General features: G+C 34.1%; 1 protein-coding gene across 2 annotated transcripts in view; it reads right to left on the reverse strand.

Annotated features, from left to right (window-relative positions):
* LOC140432846 (aromatic-L-amino-acid decarboxylase-like) overlaps positions 1 to 15,090 on the reverse strand; it is a 49,228-nt gene extending 34,138 nt beyond the window's left edge. The window contains exon 1 of one of the 2 annotated variants that reach the window (XM_072520980.1): positions 14,840 to 15,090. The gene's annotated coding sequence lies outside the window, so the exon portion shown is untranslated. Of the gene's footprint in view, positions 1 to 2,538; positions 2,677 to 14,839 lie in introns of those variants that run through there. The other variant, XM_072520981.1, reaches the window with a different exon arrangement.
* Between the last annotated feature and the right edge of the window lie 3,329 nt (positions 15,091 to 18,419).

The raw sequence follows: 18,419 nt of genomic DNA on the forward strand, positions 1-18,419 counted from the left end.
AGTGTGCAGTGTAGATAATCGCCTTTTCTACAATAGTTTGCTTAATAAATAAACAATAATAATTAAAATATTTGAATTTCCCATGTAATTAAATTAAAGACCTTAAAGACAATCAGCATGACATGCCTTCTTCCTGCTGTATTTTTTCTCCTGCGCCTGTCAGTTTTTCACATTCAAACTATTCAAACCTAACTACCATTAAAACACTTCTTTGTCTTCTTAAATAAAAGGATGCTAGTCAAACTCAGTTACGTGTACTCAGTGCTTTTGTACAAAGTAGAAACGTGAACATTGAAGGCCGAAACTCTATCAAAACTTCAGGCTTTTGAGCTATGGTTATACGGAAGAATCCTAAAGATACCATGGACAGACAAAGTCATTAATGAAGAAGTACTGCAGAGGATGAACACAACCGCGGATTTGGTCAATTAATGAGATTTTTTGGACATATAATGAGAAATCAAGCAGATACGAGATACTCGAATGCATTTTGCAAGGTAAAATTATAGGAAAAAGAGCCCCAGGACGAAGAAGAATACCCTTACTAATCTGAGAGCATGGTATAGAAAGACCTCAACACAGCTAGTCTGTACAGCAACCAACAAAGTCAACATAGCCAGAATGATCGCCAACGTTCGGAACGGACAAGCACCCTAAGAAAAAGAAGTCAAACTCCCTCTTTAGCTTTTCAAATAGAAGGTTCTATCAGCCAGTTCATCTCACGCTTTTCAAATATAAGCAGATTTCATGTTAATTTTATTGTATTAAATAGTTAACTTAATTAAATTCAGTGTTGATGCATAAAATAAGTACCTGCTATTACTGTGTATACAAAAGAAATCATCAGTTTTTTGGGCCATCTTTCGTAAATCCCGGTCCGACAAATTACAGTACAACTAAACTTTTGTGCTCTACACATCTCATTAGTTTAATTTTATTAATTAATATGAACATTTGTGTGTTTTAAGAAGTTTATATTTAAGAAGAAGATTCCCTTGCCTAGTAATTTATCAAGCTGTTTGTTTTGCAAGTTTTAGAAAGCACAGTGGTAAAAATTTGAATTCGGTTTCGCCAGGTAGAAATCGTTTGATTTCTCTTTTTGTTTTTAGATGGCGTAGTTACGTCCGTAAATAGTTATTTTGATAACTATTGGTCTACGACGAAATAGATTTTGGTTTTGATTTAGAGCAGTGGCTATACCACTCTGAGGAGACCTAAAGAGGTTGAAATACGTATAAGCGGCTTGCCGCTGCTCTGTATCGAAACAAAAATCTAATACCGTCATTATGTTTTATTTCTTTACTCCGTTTGGAGTATTAGAAACTGAATTCACTACGAATTTTGACCATGATGAACGGCAGGTGGAATGCAATTTTTAGATTCCCTTGCCGAGTAATTTATCAAGCTGTTTGCTAAGCAAGTTTTAGAAAGCACAGTGGTAAAATTTGAATTCGGTTTCGACAGGTAGAAATCGTTTGATTTCTCTTTTTGTTAAACTTTATATTCATATAAGTTTTCAATTGTGTTGGAGATAAAATGTACTTATTTCGACGTAGGTATGGTAAATGGTGAAATTTAAAATATTAGATAGAATTAAATGTTGTATACATAGAATGTATACATAGAAAGTATTTCGTTTCAAAATTCAGGGAAAAACTGTTTAAAATTGTTTCTAACATTGAGATTATAAAACAGCGATTAACCATATTCAGCTATTGTCTTGTCTAAAATGGGAAAGTTCAGAAATTTAATTTATGCAAATGGTATTGTTGGGTATGAATCAAAAACAAGAACATATTAATTTAAAGGATTTCATAGAAACTGGAAATTATGTTTATTTATGTAAAATACTAAAAGATCATTGGTTGAAAATAAAAAAGAAAAGGAGAAACTGTACGTTTGATGGGATTTTGAAAGTGGAGAAAAAGACAGTCAGTTTTCTATTCGTGAAAAGCGTAACATCTGAAGTTAAAAACAGATTGAATGCCAGTAAATCTGAACGGTAAAAGAAAACTTATTTGTGTGAATTAAAAAGTAATTTTGTATTCGAAAGTGTTTGAAAAAGTGGTAGCAGTGGTGATTTCATGTATGCTAAATGGTAGCAATGCAGAAGTTAATGTTAACAGCATTTGTAAGTACCAACAAATTATCATTTCATCGGGAGAATTTAGTATCCAAGAGGAGATAGGAATTTTGGTTAGGACGTGAGATCGACATTCATTTTTGAGAGTAAGTTCAGGGGAGAAGTTAGCTAGCGAGTAGAACAGTAAACAATTAAATTTATAAAGTTGTTTTTGTTTATAAGTTCTGTAAAGTAGTATAGGTTATTTAGTAAACCGAATCAATATAGGCTGCGCTGCTTTTAATTGTCAGGATAGGGACGAAGCGATATTTAAACTTGGTGGTTTATTTTATATATGTTATAATAAAAATTTTCAAGATATTTTATGAATGTATTTTAATTGTATAGAACATTTATTTCCTTCTTTTTCTGTTTTATGTATTGAACCCTGAAAAAAAAAACCTATTGAAACTTACTTTTACTTTTTCGTGTCTGGATCCGACTACAGTTTTTCTGCCCAATATCGGGCTACGTCTACACCCTTTGTATTTGCGAGCCATAAATCATCGAGGGTGCACTGTGATGGGCAAAGTCTGCATACTCTCAGGTGCTCCACGTTCTGTATTTCCCCACATTCACAAAGTGCGTCGCTGTCTGTCTTGATGCCCCATTTAATGAGGTTCCGTTTTACAGGGGCAACACCTGTGCGTATGCGATTCAGTGTCCGCCAGGTTCTCCAGTCCAGGTTCATTCCATTAGGTCGTTCTGGATGTAGGGGGAACAGTTCGGGTGGTTCGACGTTGACATTTCTCATAAACCTTTTCCTTGATTTAAGTCGGCTGATTCCTGGTGGTTCGTCAAACCCGTATAATTGGTGCCTTTCATCGAAAGTTTGCCTGAACTTCTCCACATATTGTGAGGCGCATCTACGGTCATCTGGTGATGAGAATCCAGCTACCCGGTACAGTAAGGGTAGGGGGGTAGGCTTCATACAACCGGTAATTATTCTGCATGTTTCATTTAACGCCGTGGTGACTTGTTGGGCGTGTCTAGATCTATCCCAGACGGGACAAGCATATTCCCCTGTTGAGAAACATAAGGCCTCAGCTGTTGTCTTCAAGACCTGGGGGTTTGCACCCCACTTGCTCCCTACAAGTTTCCGGAGAAGGTTGTTTCTCGTAGAAACCTTTTGTCTTGTGTTCTGACAGTGGAATTTATACGTTAGTGACCGGTCTAGTACTAATCCAAGATATTTGGGCCTATCAGTATGTTTCAAGCGTTGTCCCTCCCAAGAAACATTCAGCTTTACATGCGCCAGTCGGTTGTTGAGATGGAATGCACATACTTGGGTTTTAGTAGGGTTTGGCTTTAATGAGTTTTGTTTGTAGTAAGTTGACATCATGTTTAAAGCCTCTTCCATTGTCGACTCTACTTGTGTGAGTGTTTTCCCCTTTACGGCTATACCAAGGTCATCAGCGTAGACAAAACTCTCAGTCTGAGGGTGCATTGGTTGGTCGTTGGTGTAGATGTTAAATAAGGACGGCGCCAGAACGCTTCCTTGAGGTAGGCCATTTTTTTGAGTTCTCCATCTGCTCTTCTTTCCATTTAGCAAAACGTAGAAACGTCTATTACACAACAGTGATCTAACGATATTTACCAGGCCGTAGTCAAGCACAGTGTTATAGATCTTAGTTAGCAGGGTTCTGTGGTTTATCGTATCATAGGCCGCTGTGAGGTCTATCAAGGCTACTCCCACTATGTCTTTCTGCTCAAATCCCTCCTCTATGTATTCTGTTAGGTTCAGCACTTGGCCTGTGCATGATTTACCTGGTCTGAAGCCTGCTTGTTGTGGGATTAATTTTGCATCTAATTTTTCCTGGATGCGGTTTAAAATAAGACGTTCATACAATTTATACAAATGGCATAGCAGGGATATCGGACGGTAGCTACTCGGTAGTTCAGGGTCTTTCCCAGGTTTCAGAAGGGCTACTACTTTTGATTTACGCCACAGTTTTGGAATCTGGTAGGTAGCGCGACAGTTGTTAAATAGATCGAGCACCCATTGTCTCGCTTTTTGCCCGAGGTGTTTTATCTGCTCTGTTAGGATTTCGTCCACTCCAGGTGATTTTCCATTTTTCATACAGTCAATACCATTTTTAAGCTCTTCGATGGTAAATGGGTTTCGCAAGAGAGTTGTTTCCTGGTCTTGAGTTCTTATAATCTTTGGCGTTTTGCAACGATTGTTTGTTTTGCCATTCAGAAGCAGTTGGTGGGCTATCTGATTTGGTGTTATTGTACATAGCTCTTTCATCTCTGTGGGATCACCATTAAGTTTTTTGATCATATTCCAAGCCTGCTTACTACTGTGCGTCATATCCATTTTACTTAAAGTCTCGCTCCACCGTTGTTGTCTGGAGGCACTTAGTGTTTGCTGCAGTCTCTCCCCTATCTCTGCCGTAACTTTGCTAAATGGGTCTTTACTATATTCTTCGGTGTACTTTGTCATAATGTCTTTTGCTTCATCGTTCAGACCAGATATGTAATGTTGTTGACATCCTCTGGGTATGTGTTTACATGAGATTCGTTTTACAAGTTTGATGAACGCGTCATAGTTTTTGGGGATCGGGACTATATTTTTCACTTGTGTTTCCAATTCATCAGCAAATTTTGACCAGTTCGCTTTTTTAAAATTAAACCTTCGTTTGAAAGGAATTTTGGGAGCTTTTATAGAGCTGTAAACGGTTATTCCCACGGGCCTATGTTGCGTCTTCGGTATAGGCTTATATACCTTCCTAACGCAACGGTCCTCTAAAGACATGCTGATGAAGGTGAGATCAGGGTTGTAACCTTTCTTCCATATTTTGCTCTGGAACGAATAGGGCAGTTTTGGGTCATGTAGAAGTGCCAGGTTGTTTTGTTCAGCCCACGATTCCACAAGATCTCCATTCTTATCAGTTGAAGCGTAGCCCCAATGGACATTATGACTATTAAAATCACCCAGAATGAATCTGGTTTTTTGAGAAGCGAAATTTTTTGGAGGGGAGAAAACAAAGTCTCTCTGGGGTGGTTTATACACAGATGTCACTGTGCAGGCTCCTATTTCGACGGTTAGTATTTCAATGTCGTTGTAGCATGTTTTTTCAGCTGATGTTACATCAATATCTCTTCTCACGAAGATGGCGCTTCCATGTTTTGCACTTGAATGTTCAATGATAAGCTGCATTCCCTCAACGCTAGGTCTATGTGCTGATATGTCACGGTGAGTCTCTTGTATACATAATATATCACACTTGTGGATTTTACACAGTTCAGACAAAATTTCCTGTTTGTTACAAGTAATACCCTCAATGTTTATGGTCATCATTGTCAGTGTAGGCTCTGAGAAGAGCCGTTGATTCTCGTTACTTTGTTCGGATCCAGTGGTGGAAGGATTGGCCGCCCGAGGGGCGTTTCCAGGGAGCGCCAGTGACATTTTATTCTTATAATATCACTTGCGTGGAGGCTCCTTCCGTGCTCCCCACCTATTGAAAAGAGAACCATCTGATTGATTAAATTGGTTATTTGAGCATCTGATTGATTAAATTGGTTATCCATTGCTGACCTTTTATAAGTAACAGGTAAAAAGAGGATGGTAGCAGTTCTGGACTAGAAAAGCTGATTGGGAGAAGTTTGCATTAAGTAGCTGAGTTTTGTAGTATTTGTATGTACAAATAAGTTATTATTCATAGGAAGAACCATATACAAAAATAATTTGGCAGCCAAAAGTCCAATAATTTTTTATTTGTTTTTTAAAATCTATTGAAATTCATTAAAATGGGAATTTTATTTAATTTTCAAATATATTTTAAAATCTTACAGAAACATATATATATATATATATATATATATATATATATATATATATATATACATATATATATTAATGTGATATTAAAAGTCTGAGGTGTGCCAAGCAATTAATAAGCTAATTAATTAATTAATTAAACTTATTTAAATGATGCAATTATGATTCTATCACACTATTTAATTTTCTTATCTCAGGGTTATACTCGTGCTTCAATATCTATGCTTTACATATGATAGGTAAGGTCCAAAGAATACCGGAATAATAAAAAAATATATGATACAACATTATATATTGAAATACAATTCACACTAAAATATCTTCAATAAAAATATCTCATATAATGATTATCAAAATTTTGTTCTACGTACGTTAACCTTCAAAAATAATGATATAAATTAAAATTTCAAATCAAAATTGTTATTCTAAATCTCCTGATCAAAATATTCCTATCTTTTCTAAAGCAATTGTTAAAAAATGTGTTTTTAATAAAGAAAAACTGACGAATGGAAAACTATCTCTCTGATAATGAGTTGTCCAAATCCTTATTCCTTGTAGCCTACAATATCCATTCTTAGCAGTCCCCTAGGTAATCAGCAATCTTACAACAAATTATTGCGAGCCTATCGTCTTTAATGATCTCCTTCAATTGCACGTATCGTTCAAATGATGCTAGCCTCTTCTCCTCTCGATAAACTAAATCTCTCGTTCCGGCCTGAACAGTGACACTTGGAATATAAGTAGAAAAATATAACTTACAATATTTTACTGGATCAGCTTCCGTCAGATACACTTACTACAAGAAAACTCACAAACATTCACTTCTACTGCTTACTACTTCTGGAGAACCACCAGAGAACAACGACTGTTCGCCTTGAACCCTTGGAAAAACAACTGATTATCTTTTCTCCCTCAAAAATCTAGCTAAACTCTCATTCCTACATACCTATCTCACTTTTTTCAATCTCCTCCAATCAAAGTTCGTCACACTTATCCCCATCTACCATTTAGATAACAAACAACAATTTTACCTACAATTATAAATGTCCTAAAAACTATTAAAATGCTAATCGGTTTCTACAAATTCTTAAGAACTAACGGAGAATTATATTTTCTAAATATTTTCATTCTATTGTCTTATTCACTGTATATCGACGTACAAGTCTATTTGGAAAACCCGCTCGCATTGTTCACGATTTCACTAAGCTCACTCACGTCACTCGAATATATTTTACAAAGAAAATAATTTATGCATATCTTTAAATTTTGTTTACTACAGGTAATCCAGGATAATGGACTTTCATTTCTTCGAAATATCTTCTATAGTTTATTAGTTGAATTATTTGAATTATTATATTTTGTACTTTGAAATATATTAAAAGCAAACCAATATTATTTTCAATTTTACATAGCTTAACAACATATATATATATATATATATATATATATATATATATATATATATATATATATATATATATATATATATATATATATATATATAAATCTCTTGATGATTTTACATTGTATATAATGGTATTTAAACATAAACTTAAGAGTTATTCGAAGGTTCTATTCATTGAACTCATTTAATTTATTTCACTAAAACTTGATTTTTATTAATAAATAATTAATGTTTTGACATATAGTAATAATTAATGTAATTCATCACTAACGTCATCAAATCAACTAACGATATCAAAATAGACAATTTACACTAATGTAAACTCTTAATAGAATATAATTGCAACAATGACAAAGTCATGATTTAAAAAAATATAGAATTACTAACAGTTTGTTCAGATAGGTGGACAAATAACTTGGCGTATCTCATCTACAATAATTATCGTAGTCGTCGTTTATCGTGGTTTTGGGCTGATAACTTTTTATTTTTATTCTTTTATATGATGTATTTTTTGTCGACCATTGCTGTTTAGAATTTTTAACATTATTATTCGCTTGTTTTTCTCTATATTTTCGATCTTTTTGATATTGTTGTCTCTGATGTCTTTCTTTTATTGTCCTATTAAGTTCCTTATATTCTAATGTTACTCCTACGCTACAATATATAATATTGTTTTCTAACTCCAAATAGTGACACGGCCACAATAAATAATATTGATGTTTGATTACAAAATTCTTCAAATAGGGGTTATTATAATCAACCAGTCAACCTGGTTATTATAATAATATTAATTTTATTGTAAAGAAATTAATCTCTATAACACAAAAAGGTGGAACATTGGGCAGTAAAGAAGTCTTTACAAAATGGGAGAATACACTATAGATATACGGACTTAATTTCCAATATATATGATCAAGCAACAACATCCATCAAAATAGTTGAACAAACGGAGCCCATTAAGATACGGCGAGGAGTCAGACAGGGTGACACTATATCATCCAAACTATTCAATCAAGCTTTGGAAGACGTTATGAGGAAATTGCAACGGGAAAAACGGGGTATTAACATAAATAGCCAATACTTGAATCACTTGAGATATGCAGACGACATTGTATTAATAACAGATAAAAGGAATTACAAAATATGATGGATGAATTAAATAGAGAATCAACAAAAATAGGTCTACAAATGAATTATAATAAAACGAAGACCAACCAACCAGAAGAATTAATAATTACAATTGCACAAACAACTATAGAACAAGTAAAAGAATATGTATATTTGGGACAATTAAATAAAGAAAATCAGACCGAAGAAATAAAGAGAAGGATACGGTTGGCTTTGGAATCCTTCGGAAAACTTTCCTATATACTAAAAAATAGAAAATACCCCCAATATTTAAAAACCAGAGTCTGCAACCAATGTATACTTCCTGTTCTCACCTACGGTTCTCAAACGTGGACGTTTAGAAAGGAAAACATGGAAAAATAGCAAAGACCCAAAGAGCCATGGAAATGCAAATGCAGCACATCAGGCTATCAGACAAGAAAAAAAATATTTGGATCCGCAACAAACCAAAAGTGACCGATGTATTAACGCAGATAGCAAAACTTAAGTGGAAATTCGCTGGACATACCATAAGACAGAAAGACGACAGATGGAATAAGATGATTATACGCTGGAGACCGAAACGACTGGAAACGAAAAAGAGGAAGGCCACAAATGAGATGGTCAGATGACTTGAAGAAACAAGCAGGCCCGAAGTGGCAGTGTACAAACTGCCTACAATAGAGAGACGTGGAAGAAGGAAGAGGAGGTCAATGTCCAAAATTGGACAGCAAGGGCTGTATAGATAGAACACAAAAATAGTAGCTGCTGTCTTTTTGTTTTTGTATTTTCAATATGGATTGCGGTCTAAGTGTCTAATACCAAGGTGGTATGCGTTTCATTGTCTTTTTGTTGGCTCCTTTTTTCTGCATTTCATTAGTAGTTGATCTTTTGGAAGTTGTGCTGCCTTTTGATTTATAGAAAAATTTACATGTCTAGGGTTTCCATCGAAATATTATTTGAGTGTTCTTGCGGTTGATAATTGGAATATTGTCCGGTTTGGTCAGTGTTTACAAATACTAATTATATATTTTCATGAACCATATTGTTGTGAGTTTTTTCAGTAGGCATCTTTTCATCCCCAGACACTAAACAAACCCAGACTAAAGGTTTATTAAATAATAATTATAAAAGGAGAAATAATATTTTTATTGATATTTCTTTTGTTTATCAAAATGTTTTAATGTAAATATAAACCATATATTAAATTGCAAAAGATTTGCACTTTACACTTTTTTCGTGCAATCGGAGGTAGATTATTGGAAGGTCAGCATATCACCAATACTTGCAAACCTTATCTCTCAATGTCACGCAATATTTTATTTAAAGTTTATTTATATATATATATATATATATATATATATATATATATATATATATATATATATATATATATTCGGATAGATTTCCGCGGTCAGATAAATGAAAATCACTAAGTTCTCGGGAAGAACCGCATTGAAAATTTAATGCTCGACGTTTCGGCACCCATTTTGGAGCAATTTTCAAGATGGATACGGTTCCGTTCGAGTTTGGGGTCTCAATCTGCCTACTCCCCTCACTCGTGACGTACCAGTATCGTGTTCTGTATAAATACAAGAACCATCAAACGGCACTGAGGTCTCAATCTGCCTACTCCTCAGTGTCGAGTGACGTCACTATTAAAATAAATAGTATATCTACATGATTAATACTTACTATCCATTTTTAATTTTTTAATCCCAAATGCAGGCTTTTAATAAAAAAATATAGATTATTATACAATACAAATTCAAACATCTTTAAAATGCTATAACTTAATCAATAGTCATAAAGAGAAGATTATCCCCTATATAACTCTTATATGTATTTACATACAGGGAGAATACAATAAAGTATTCCAGAAATTATACAAAAAAACCCTAAAATTCATGAAAAAAACCAGGCATCAGGATCTCAACATATATCTGATTTTAAAGAAAGATATATAAGATATAAACGGGGAGAAAATTTAAAAACCTGAAAAGAAGCATTGGATTACGCCTATTTACAAAAAATACACCACAGACTGTTACGAAAACTATCTTTACTCAATATACGAAACCATCTTTAAAAGTTTGATAAAAGGAAAATAGAAATCATAAATGAAATAGAATAACAAAGAGGATTTCGAGCTAAAAGGTCATGTGTCAATCACATTTTTATTATAACTTTATATGAAAAAAATATCAAGGAATCAGGCATTCACCTCCTTTTTGTTGATCTCACAACACCATTTAATACAGTACCAATAAAAAAACCTATTGCAAGTCCTGTAAAACTCTCCAGTAAATAATACAATCTTTGCAGCAGTGAAGCAACTTTGCAAATAAACCACATCAAAAATTCCTATCTAAAGAATGACGACATTGCTATCTTATGCGATAGTCTCCACGGCCTTCAATAGTTGTTGGATTGCGTAAACACAACAGGAAGAGAAATGGGTCTAGAAATAAATGTTTCTATGGCAAAATTTATGATATTCAGTCGCCAACCTCATTACAATGCTCCCCTTTAGATAGATCCCAAATGTCTGGGATGCTACATTACAGAACAACAAAACTCAAGAAAGGAGATTTAAGTGTATAATTTTAAGTCCAACGTTTTTGAAAGCTAAATTAATTCTTCTGTAACAAAACTTAAACCCAAAATTACGTCAAAGAATGATCAAATGATATAGTTGGTCTGTGTTGTAATATAACACCGAGTCCTAGACTGTGAAGGCTGATAAGATCAATCGTCTAGAAGCGTTTTAGATATGGTTGCATAAAAGAGTACCCTGTTATCTCCGTTAGATAGAGTCAATGCAGTTCCCAGTACTGTTAAGATAAGAAAAAGATGATACCTAGGGTATTTTATTAGAGGGGACCGATACAGAATCCTTCAGCTTATCGTGAAAGATAAAATGGAGGATCGTAGAGGAATTGGAAAGAAGCCGATGTCATGGATCAAGAACGTTCGCGATAGGACAGGAAAAAGAAAAAAGAAGAAGAAAAAGAATAGAGACAGGAATACTGTCTTTCTTCGGTGGTGCTTAAAATATATTTAAATAAATCTTCGAGAAACTGGAGAAGATTCTGCTCTGGAATGGGCATACAAATAAAAGAGCAGAATACTCTTTACACCATTTCTCTGATGATCAAGTGCTTATAGCCTAATACTAAGGAATCCTAGAAGTTATTTAAGAAAAGATTGAAGAGCTAGAAGGTTGTTTAATAAATACGAAGAACAGGACCTATCCGCAAAACGAACAAAAACTCTATGTGAATTGGAAACCCAATTGCTTGGAGGGTGTAATCATATTTAGGTACAACTATCAACTCGGTTAGTCGTAATGAAAAGGAAACGGAAGAAAAGGTTATAAGAAGAAAAAATAGGGTATCCAAATTCAATACTGTGGTTCAAAAATAGATCTCGAGAAAGAAAACATCTTCCCTTTAAGTCAGTTATATTTATATAATTCTAATTTAGGGTTTTAACATTGAGTTCACAAAAAATTGTTTTTTTACTTTACTGGAAACACTAATTATATATTGTTGTTCTTTCCTGTATCAAATGTTACTTTATGTCCTCTAACAGACTTCTGAAGATGTTGATTACCTGAGGGGGTTTTCTTACTTATTGTTGCTAGTTCTAGTTATTCATGTGTCTCAATAATATTGTTCTGTTTCCCATTTCAGTTACTCAATCAGTTTGTAAATTCTTGGGGCTTCGCCTTCTTCCAATTGATGTATTTTATTTGCTTCGTTGTTTAATATAACAGCTTTCCCTGTTGTACTCTAGATTCATCTAGATCGCGCTAAAGGAGTTGAACCAGATGGTATTTCGTATCCCTAGCGTGAGACGAAACAGTAACAAGGTTTATAGCAATTTTGAGAGATTATAATGTGGGGTAAATGTCAGATCAATAAAAGAAAGCTGGAGTTCAAATATAGGTTACTACAAAATATTATGCAAGAAAAAATAGCAGGCAAACGCAGTCCTGAACGAAGCAAGACTTTATGGTTGAAGAACTTGCGAAATTTGTATGGTATTGATACAAGCATGCTATTTAGGGTAGCAGTGAATAAAATTAAGATAGCTATGATGGTAACCAACGTTCTGAAAGGATATGGTATATGAAGAAGAAGAAATCCAAGATAAACGAAGAAAACAATTTTAGATTTTTATATTTAGAGTCATCCAGATCAAACTAAAGAGATCCCCTCTCAACAACAAAATTTAATATTATTTATCAAGCGGTGAGCCCAAAAAAATTACAGTGTTGAGACCATGATCAGAGAGAAGATGTAGAGGTAAACCACCTACACGATGGACCGACAAGTCAAAAGAATCGCTGGGAACTGTCTGCAGAAAGCTCAAGAAAGCTTCAGACACGAAGCTAGAGAAGTGTAAGAAATTAATATACTTAACTTTGGACGCAGAATACTGGATGATAATGACGACGAATAACAGATTTTAATGGAGAACATCAAGAAATGAACAAAAGAATAGGAAAAAGGTGTAAATTAACAGGATATATTAAGGAGATCTTGAGAAACAGGGTCTCATTAACAGTGAAGTTACGAATCTGTCATAGTATTTAATCCATCAGTATTTGAATCTTACCAACAATGACACGAATAACAGATTTTAATGGAAAACGTCAAGAAATAAACAAAAGAATAGGAAAAAGGTGTAAATTAACAGGATATATTAAGGAGATCTTGAGAAACAGGCTCTCATTAACAGTGAAGTTACGAATCTGTCATAGTATTATATCCATCAGTATTTGAATCTTACCAACAATGACACGAATAACAGATTTTAATGGAAAACGTCAAGAAATAAACAAAAGAATAGGAAAAAGGTGTAAATTAACAGGATATATTAAGGAGATCTTGAGAAACAGGCTCTCATTAACAGTGAAGTTACGAATCTGTCATAGTATTATATCCATCAATATTTGAATATTACCAACAATGACACGAATAACAGATTTTAATGGAAAACGTCAAGAAATAAACAAAAGAATAGGAAAAAGGTGTAAATTAACAGGATATATTAAGGAGATTTTGAGAAACAGGCTCTCATTAACAGTGAAGTTACGAATCTGTCATAGTATTATATCCATCAGTATTTGAATCTTACCAACAATGACACGAATAACAGATTTTAATGGAAAACGTCAAGAAATAAACAAAAGAATAGAAAAAAGGTGTAAATTAACAGAATATATTAAGGAGATCTTGAGAAACAGGGTCTCATTAACAGTGAAGTTACGAATCTGTCATAGTATTATATCCATCAGTATTTGAATCTTACCAACAATGACACGAATAACAGATTTTAATGGAAAACGTCAAGAAATAAACAAAAGAATAGGAAAAAGGTGTAAATTAACAGGATATATTAAGGAGATCTTGAAAAACAGGGTCTCATTAACAGTGAAGTTACGAATCTGTCATAGTATTATATCCATCAGTATTTGAATCGTACCAACAATTCAAAGCAACACCTATATGAAAATTCTGAGACTCTTCTTTCTACAGTGAAAACAACTAATAAAGATGATAAATTTTCCAGAAGAGCCCAAATTAACAAAAAAATGGTCAGAGGACCTAAAGAGAACTTACAGAAAAGGAGATGGTAAAGTGGCCATAGACGGTCAATACCTAATGGACTTCATAACCTGCAACGAGCAGCGCATAATAGCCAATGTTGAAGGCAGAAATTTCAGGAATTCTTGGTCGAATTTTGGCTTTAGCGCTACTCTAAGAAGAAGAGATATGAATCATTTCGTACCTTGTAGAAATTGTCGTAGAGATGTCGTTAATTGACGAAATTACTACGATTGGCAAGAATATTGTAATATATTAGGCTCATATTGCGATAAATCTTAAATATTCCATTGAAGTTTAGGACCTCAGTTTAGTCAACACATCAATGAACAGTACACAAAAACAGGAAAAATACGAACGAGAAATTTGTAAATTGCAGGTCATGATATAGTGTTGTTATTACTTTGACTTTTGAATATGTCTATCAGTTATATACTGTACTGAATTATGCAAATAAGCAAAATATTTGGGAAAAGAAAGATATATATGAAAAATCCACAATAGCAGAGAAAATTAAAAAGCAAATAGTTTAGCTGACTTAGCATATATAGCTCAAATGGCTGCAAAGTAAATTTCAAAACAACTAGTGGTGGAGTTCAGAAAAGAAAAAAAAAAGAGGAGTCCGCCTAAGAGAACACAGAATTTATGATGATTCCTATTACATTACATTACAAATGATACTTATATTATAAATTTATAAATTACAAAAATAGAAAAAATATAGAAGTGATTTTAGGAATTAAATTAAAAATTAATAATTTGTTTATTAGTTTAAAACCCAAAATAATAATTAATGAATAACTTACTGTTTAAAATTGTGTATAAGAATTAATCCAAAAATTCTAAACCACCTTTAAGACACTTGTCACTTTTGTCACTTCTTGTAATTTATGCTGCTACCCCTGCGTTTTACCGCGTTTCTCGCCAAAAACAGTAGTCCTCCTGCTGGTGGCAGTAGCTTTAAATCTGACGGTAAATCGCGGAGAGTGGGGCCAGCATTCAACTCTGAGAAGTGTGCTCTTGATATCGATCACAAACCACTGTTTTCAATCTGTGCTGGTCCACTGGAATGTCCGTCAATGGGCTCACCCATAATATAATAGACGACAATTAAAACATTGGGAATTTTGGTAGTTAGTCTCATTCATTACGAAGTTATTCTGGTTATTTATAAAACTCTTTTTATAATAAATAAATATCTTAAAATCATTCAGTGCTTCGTTTAATTTAAATAAACAAAAAATTATAATTTTTATTTTTTATTTTTATGGTAACCTCTGAGGATTTTAATTTTTTAAAAATCGTTAAAAACGCGAACGACAAATAGCATATAAGTTTTTTTCTTCATTCCAGGATTTAGATTTAAATTATTTATTGCCTGTACTAGCATCAAGTTTAGCTCCATCTTTTGGGGCGTCCAACATTTCTTTTTTTCTTTCAGTATCTAATTAAGCATTTTTTTAGATATTTATCTATTGTTTCCATGTTTGTTTTTTTTTTTCATTGTTACATTGCATGTTCACAATCTACTCTATACACAGAGTAATAGGTAAATCGTCTGTATTAGTGGACACGTAGATTGTCTTGTCGTAAAAGTAATTTGTACTAATTTGCTAGCATTAACACTGATCTTCCATTGGTGTCAGTCAGTCAGTTTTTTAATTGGGCTAAGTGATTTTATAGCTTTTGTGATGCTACGATAGGGTCGATATCTACTGCCAATATTCCCGTGTGATCGGCAAAAATAGCTAAGAAGGTATCATTGCTGGTTGGAACGTCTGCTGTAAATATCAGATACAGAAATGGGCTTAAAACGCTACCCTGAGGTACGCCAGATTGTATGATGTGATAATTTGAGTAACTGTCTACAATTTCGACTTGGAAGCACCGGTCAGTAAGATACGATGTCAGTATAAAATATAGTTGGTCTGTTAGGTGTAATTTAAGTTTGTAGAGGAGACCTTTATGCCATACTTTATCAAATGCGTGTTTTATATCTAGAAACACTCTAGCGCAAAACTTTTTTCTGTTACAAGTTCTCTTATATGAAGGGGAATATAATGGTTTTCTTGCATACTTCTCTGGCGCTGTGGTGTTGCTTCCTATCCTGTTGTTTGTAAAACTGTTGTTAAGTAGTCTACTGCTTTCTCTACATCTTGGTTTTTTTTTATCCTAATATCTAGTCTAATCTTTGTATTTATAGAATTTTTAAAAACATCCCAGTTTGTTTCTTTAGTTGTGAGTTTGGGTGATGGTCTTCTCCATATTATGTGTGTACTTAAAGTTGATAAGTATCTTAAGTTATTTTGTTGGATGATATTCATTAATGCTCGACCTTTAGGCGTGATTAATCTGGAACTCCATGTGGTGTGTTTGGCATTCCAGTCTTCTGCTAATATGAATTTGGATTCAAAAGTTTGTATGAAATCATGATACCCTTCGCTTGAAATTGGATGTCTAGGCGGGCTGTAGACTGATGATATACTGACAGAAGTGTTTGTTTCGATTTTAATGATTGCTGCTTGGATTTTTTTCGTAATATAAGGTTGAACTGCATAGTGTTTAATTTTTGTTTAATCTACTGAGCAGATTGCTCGATGTAAAGTAGATGTCTCAGCCTGTACCTGAAAATAAGTTCTTAAATTAGCAATTTGTTTATTCCATTGCTCACCTATATCCATAAGTCCTCTTCCCCCTTGATACCGCGGCAATGTTGTTCTCTCTACTGCACTGCGTGGATGATGTTTTTGCGCCTTGGTAAGAAGTGTTCTTATTTTTCGCCGAAGACCCTCTATATCCGTTTTTGACCACTTTATAATACCAAATGAGTAGCTCAGCGCGAAACAGGCGTACGTATTTAATGTCTTAAACAAATTTTTACTGTTAAGATATGACCGATTTAGTTGTCTTACTCTTCGCCCTTAACTCCGAAGTTAGTTCAGTTTTCATTTGTTTATGGTCAATTTTCCGCCCTTGTTTTACTCCGAGATATTTGTAAATATTATTTTCACCCATTGCTCGATGTTTTAGCCATCTTGCATATCGAAATCTCCGGGCTGAACCTGTCTTCTGACTATATTTAGTATACGGCACTTGTCTAGTCCAAAATGCATACTAATATCATTTAAGAAATTTTCTACAGTTTTTAGCATCTGATCTAAGTAGTTTCGAGTGGAAGCCATAAATTTCAAATCATCCATATACCACAAATGATTAAGCTTTGCCACAACAGTATTGTTACTTTTGATGCTTAAACCTAAGTCAGTGGAGTTCAGTAGCTGAGATAGTGGGTTCATCGCTAAACAGAACCAAAGAGGACTCAACCAGTTCCCTAGAAAAGGCCCCGGTTAATTGGGATATCTTCAGTTTCGATTCACCGAGTATTTGAAGGTGAATTTTAGTCTTTCACTCCGTCATTATATGCTTTAAAAAGGTCACTACATTATCATCGACTTTATATATTTTCAATATATCTATAAGCCATTCATGCGATACTGAATCAAAGGCCTTCTTGTAGTCGATAAGGGAGGTGAAAAGGTTCCTTTTTTTGGTGTACGCCTGGTTGGAAATGACTGAGTCGATTATAAATTGTTCTTTGCAGCCCATGGAACCCTTAGCGAATCCCTTCTGTTGAAGCTCTATGATATTGTTTAGAGAACAGTGTTGGTAGATACGCTGGGCTACACAAGATGTGACCAATTTATACAAAGTTGGAAGACAAGTAATTGGGCGATACTTGGCTGGATCTTGGGTGTTTCTGATCCTTCGGTATTAGATAAGTAGTTCCCTGACCACTAACATGATTAATTAAAACTGTTAAGAGCTCGTGTACACTCTAAAACTTCTTTAGCCAGAAGTTTTAAACTCCGTCTGGTCCAGGAGATTTCCAGTTATGAAGCTCTTTGATAATGTTCGAGACTTTGTCAGCGGTGAAAGGTTCATAAAGAATAGTTCTGTAGTGTTGACAGTTGTTCGTCGTGTCTTCAATCCATCCAACATTGTTGTTATGAGTAGCTGGCTTTCTTAGCAAAGTTGGTTTCCCCAAAACTCATGAATTTGTTCTTGGCTTGGGTAGGATTTATTTGCATTTTCTACAGTAAAATTCAGTTTCCTATAGAAAGCCTTCTCTGCATGCTCAAAAATTATATTCTCGCATTTACGATTGTTATTAACTTTGTATCTCCTTAGGCGGTCTGAGTAAACAGATTTTGTTTTGGCTTTCTCTGTTAGCGTTCTGACTGCAAGAAGATGATCCGTTGTACTGTAATCCTTTCGGAATCCTGCCTGCTCTACCGGTTGATGGCTATCGAGTTTCGACGTTAACCTGTTAGTTATTACTCTCATTAACAATTTGTACACTTGGGACAGCAGGGAGATTTCCCTATA

Source organism: Diabrotica undecimpunctata, chromosome 1 (genome assembly GCF_040954645.1).
Source record: "Diabrotica undecimpunctata isolate CICGRU chromosome 1, icDiaUnde3, whole genome shotgun sequence".
Taxonomy (NCBI): Eukaryota; Metazoa; Arthropoda; class Insecta; order Coleoptera; family Chrysomelidae; genus Diabrotica; species Diabrotica undecimpunctata.